Genomic DNA, 6000 nt, shown 5'->3' with positions numbered 1-6000 from the left:
TTCAGATCTCTCATCAATTGAAAACGTCTGGTGAATGGTGGCCGAGCAACCGGATCCTCACAATACGTCAGTCACTACTCTTGATGAACTGTGGTATCGTGTTGATGCTACATGGGCAGCTGTACCTGTACACGCTATCCAAGCTCTGTTTGACTCAATGCCCAGGCGTATCAAGGCCTTTGTTATGGCCAGAGCTGGTTGTTCTGGGTACTGATTTCTCAGGATCTATGCACCCAAACTGCGTGAAAATGTAATCACATGTCAGTTCTAGTATAATATATTTGTCGAATGAATACCCGTTTACCATCTGCATTTCTTCTTGGTGTAGCAATTTTAATGGCCAGTAGTGTAGTATTCTCCGCACACTCTTGACAGAGTGGATCTCGAAATATTGTATTCCGTAACGATTTCCCAAATAGAATGTCCCATATGTCTATCTCCAACTACCATTCCACCTCAAAGTCTTAATTCCCATTGTGCGCCCATAATTTCGGAAACAGTTCACATGAACCACCTGAGTACAAATGGCAGCTGCGTCAAAGTACTGCACTTTTATACTTTGTGTTCTTGATACTACCGCCTTCTGTATATGTCCACATCGCTATCCCATACCTTCTGTCACCTCAGTGTAGTCCCCCCAAGTCTGACATATTCGCTGCATTAGATTTATCGTGATAGCGCTATGAATGCTGATGTACAGCGAGTGTACTCATTGTGTTTACTCCACCGCCATCATTTGTATAGAGTTACACATCACGAAATATTCTCATCTCATCATTGGAAAAAAGTTCTATCGTTTTCTCACCGAACTCAGAGATGCTGTTAAACCTTTTCGCTGACCTTTGTACATTTGTCCATTTTTGTTGGAAATAGCGTTAGATATCTACTGCACCATTATGGGCTAGCAACTTCCGCAAATACAGGAATCACATAGCGCCTAATCTCATATCTCCTCGAAGGGAAGAATGGAAGGAAGATTAGTGTTTAACTGTCCCGTCGACAACGAGATTATGAGAGACGGAGAACAAGCTCGGATCGTGATTGCTGAGAACATGAAAGGAAATCGGCCGTGCCCATTCAAAGGAATGATCTCGGCATTTGTCTGGAGCGATTTAGGGAAATCACCGAAACCCTAATTCCGGATGGTCGGAGGAGAGTCCAGTGTACTAACCATCGCGCCATCTCTCTTAGCACATATCCTTGAGTTCCTCAAAATATTCATTAATGACCACTACGTTCTGATTTAAAATCACAGTAAGAAGAGGCACGAAGCGAGTAAGATTATAAAAATTAGCAATAATTGCTCGTGGGATGAAATTTGATTAGATGACGACGCAAGTTTATTCCTGTTCGTGACTGTGCGAGGTTATATCATTACCTCAGATGTTCGCCATGCTGTTTAAACCGCCGACAACGACGTGTTGCTTTTATCCGCGTACCAGAAATAACAAGGTCTTAAAACGGATTCCTCGGAATGCGGCCTCAAATAAGGACGTATGGGTTGTAAGGTAGGATAAAACAAGTAGATTCCAGCGGGAAAGTGTGTTTTTATTGATGAAGTGAGCAATAAAGCTTATACGTTCCAACTAGCTTGTTGTTGTAACCATACAAACTGCCAGTTTTCTTTTTCATATAATGGCCTGGTTGTCATTAGCAATCACATGAGAACTCCAATGGTATTCAATATCTAAGCACACTACCTCAGATCACCTGCTTCTTCTAAGTCAGTGAAACACGTTTGCTAAGTAAGCTGCAATGTTATTGACTGTTGCAACCTGCAGACGGACTTGGCAAAATAAAGTTGACTGGGATACATTACTTGAAAGTCTGAAAATATAAGGATAAAATCCAGAGAATTTGACGATTATTTACAAGTTGTACAAAGATATTTGAAAGTGGTCAGTAAAACAAACCGAGGACAAATTTGGAAAAAGAAAGTTCAGCGAGAGAAAGCAAAATATGTCAAAGGTGGCAAAGGACCTGGAGGATAGCTTCTTGGAAGGAGATAAATATCAATAACAATAAAACATGGGTAATTTGATCGAATAGGAAATGAGTCGCTCAGGTTAATATACTAATTTTGCTATTTGATTAGCAAAGTAAGTGACTGTGAAAGAAATAAAGGGGATATCAAATGCAAACTTGCAATTGGAAGTAAATGAAGAATTTATTAATATCTAATATCAATTTAAGTGTTAGGAAGTATTTTCTGAAAGTACTTGTTTGGAGTGTAGCCTTAAATGGAAGTGAATCAGGACGATAAACGATACAAATAGTAAAAAACTATAGTGTTTTAAATGTCGTGCTACAGAAGGTTGCTGAATATTATGTGGATAGATCAGAAACTAGTGAAGACATACTGAATCTGATCGGGGATAAAAGAAATGTGTAATACAATTTCACCAAAAGAAGTAGGCCAATAGGATACATGATAAGACATTAAGGAATAGTTAATTTGATAATGGATGGAAGTGAAAAAGGGGGGAGGGAGACTATAGAAGGAGTAAGAGGTTGGACAACAGTAAGCAAGTTTAAATGGATGTAGGCTACAATAGTTACGGAGAGCTAAAGATAGCTGCGTGGGATAGACTAGCATGAAACCAAATTGTTGACCGAAGACCGTAACAATAACGTCTGTGCACTGTGGACGTGACAAGGTTCAAGCATAGGTGGCCCTGATCTGGATCAGGTAAACGTTCCTGGAACTGTGATTTTGTTCATACTTGTCAATTTGCGAGATACTGCGGTATATATATTTTTAAAAATAAAATTAGTCGTCGGCGGAGCAAATGGAATACTTCATTGCACTGAACCGGTTTAGCCATATTGATCTGCCATCTTTGGGAGTTCAGTACTGACTCATCCATGTTCAAAAATGGTTCAAATGGCTCTGAGCACTATGGGACTTAACATCTGAGGTCATCAGTCCCCTAGAACTTAGAACCTAACTAACCTAAGGACATCACACACATCAATGCCCGAGGCAGGATTCGAACCTGCGACCGTAGCGGTCTCGCGGTTCCAGACAAGCGCCCAGAACCGCTCGGCCACACCGGCCGGCCATCCATGTCATAAGTCAATATTGAACTTCCGAGGATGACAGATTCACCTGTCGAAACCAGTACAGTGCAATAAAAGTTCTGTGAACTATTGGTAACACCTGCAGTCACTGTCTCCAGCAGTGATTAAGTTCTGTGCAGGGGGTATGTGTACAGGCGGGGAGCGTAGAATGGGAGAGTTCCCAGTTGGCAACGTGCCGAAGCTGATACATTCGGCTGCCCACATAATTATACAGGTGCTCGATGAGAATTATGTAACGTGGCTTAGCGTGCCAATACAATGGCAGTCGAGTACCTGCTGCACTATCAGTGTTTGGGTAACGCTGCTTCTGACAGAGTGGTGCTGCCTGTACAGCTCATGCGGCAAACCATCTCGAGAAGCTGCTTCCTCAAAAACCGTGAAGGGCAGAGCTACAAGATCCCCCCTCCTCCAAGAGGTCAGTTATCTCTTCACAAACCTCCTGAACCAGTGCGTGGACCAGATGAAATGGTAACACTTCCATTCATGACGGAGGACCTTCAAGATGTGGCACTCGAGATATTTCCAATGGAGCAGCCCATGAAGATGGCCAGATGTCCGTTAAAGAACCTGAAGCTGCAGATGTCCACTTGGTGAGTTTAGCTATCTTCACTTCTCAAGCTACTTCGAAATCCTTTGCGGATCTGACCCTATTTCCAGAGGTGGAAGTGGCTCAATATGAGCAGAAGACGGTTATCTTAGGTTTCTTTTTATTTATGTCCATGCCATTAGATAGTTCAAGTTCTGTTTCATGAAGTGATGCACCCAAGGCCTTGGCCTGCGACCAATATGCACATATTACAGGCATGATCTGCAGGTTGCCCAAGCTCTGGCTCTGCAGGAGACCAAGATGGCAACAGTACGGCAGGCGCAGCACATCAACCGATACAAGCTGAACTGTGTCCAAAACAAGTGGCGCTAGCTTCGCCACGGGAGGCGCCAGCCACGAGACATGTGGAGCGCACATCCCGGACGGTAGGAAGCACTACTTTGTCTCTGCAAATCATGTACCATCCAAGTCTCTAGCAGATATCACTCCACCAGGGGTGTATTTGGGACGGAGCCCAGTCCGCTGAACCACTGTGAGCAATTCCGAAGCAGAAACCACCATTTACTTCTGGGCAGCCTGACCTGGAGGATACCACATCGCAACCACTAGCAGCAGCCAGATATTGCTCAGTGGACTTCGCCTCCTCTGACTTGACCTTCCGTGGACTCTGTGCTCCAAGACTGGTATTCTTGTGAGAACTTAGATCATCGACATCGCTCAGCAGTTACCGTCGCTATACTGCAGATCGAACTTCGACTTTGTCACACTTCTTGAGCAGAGCCAGTGTCAATTGAACATAAAACTTAAAATGCCTGGCATAACCTGGTTCAACGACTCCTGACGTTGTGATTCCCTCTGTGAAACTTGTAATCCTTGAAGTGCTTTTATGACTCGAGACTAAATAATCGCCGGCCGGGGATGGCTACAGTCTGGAACTGCGCGAGCGCTACGGTCGCAGGTTCGACTTCTTCCTCGGGCATGGATGTGTGTGATGTCCTTAGGTTAGTTAGGTTTAAGTAATTCTAAGTTTTAGGGAACTGATGACCTCAGCAGTTGAGTCCCATAGTGCTCAGAGCCATTTGAACCATTTTTGAACTAAATAATCTTCATTGTTGATCAATCATTAGTTTGTATTTAAGTACAGTCGGTACAATAACTAAGTACTGAACGAGTTTCTTTGTATTTTTGCATTTTTAGGGAAATGAAAATAAAATGGTATATCCACTGTTTATTAGGTATAATGTTCAGTGAGGTAGTGTCTTTTTCTTCCTTGCTCAGGACTTTTACGACTTTGTATGCTGTTGTTTGTGAGGAACAAAATGGATTTAGATCGTGTCGGTCATGCACAGACAATGTGTTTGTAATTAAAAATACAGAGAATTTAATATATGACCTTTATCGATCTTGAGTAGGCTTTCGACCATGTGAGCCATGACAGCCTATGGAAGATTATGGGTGAATGTGGATATCTTTATCAACTAATACAGGTTGTGAAAGGTCTTACTACATCATTTATAGGAATCGAATAGCAGAAATATTTACTAACCAAAGTGTTAGACTAGGGTATGGGCTATGGCCTACTCATTTTAATATTTACATTGGCTTCATTCTTCATATATGAATACGCAAAGTAAACAAAGAATTAAGTTCACGAATGAGGAATACCTGAATGTACTTTCGTTTGCTGATATCGTTATTATTCAAAAGAATGAAGATGACCTCCAAAGATCGGTATATCAGCTGACCGAAATATGCAAGAAAGACAGCTTTAATGTGTCTATAAATTAAACGAAAATAATGGCATTATGAAAAAAATCCAGTTAGATCAAAAATTATTTTGGGTAATTCAGTATCAGAACAGGTTTCTCAAATTTCTTGTTTAGACTGTTCGGTTAAGTTTTGATTTTGACTGTGATATTGAAAATAAAATACACAAATTCCAAGCTGTCCGTCGTACCATTAGCAAAACATTGGGCCATAAAGTACAAAAAGAGACGATAATGAAATTCTATAAAGCGATGGCGGCTTCTTTGTTATGCTACAGAACCAAAAGCTGGGTTACCACAAAAAGAAGGAAGAAAATAAAATTCAAACGGCAGAGATAAGGTTCCTAAGGAAGATGAAGAACTGTGCAAGAAGAGAACATAATTAGAAATGAAGATATTAGAGCAGAATTAAATATTTTCAACCTCAGACAATGCTAGATCACAGAATTCTCCAGAACATCCTGAACTACAAGTTGAAACAGAAAAGAGATATTAGAAGACCACAGAAAAGGTGAGAATGATTTTGTTTGTGGGTTCGAAACGGGCAACACCCTAATCTTTGAAAGGAAGATGATGATGATGATGATAGAAATAAAATAATGCTGA

Source organism: Schistocerca americana, chromosome 1, assembly GCF_021461395.2.
Source record: "Schistocerca americana isolate TAMUIC-IGC-003095 chromosome 1, iqSchAmer2.1, whole genome shotgun sequence".
NCBI lineage: Eukaryota > Metazoa > Arthropoda > Insecta > Orthoptera > Acrididae > Schistocerca > Schistocerca americana.
Note: the sequence above shows the minus strand (reverse complement) of the source record.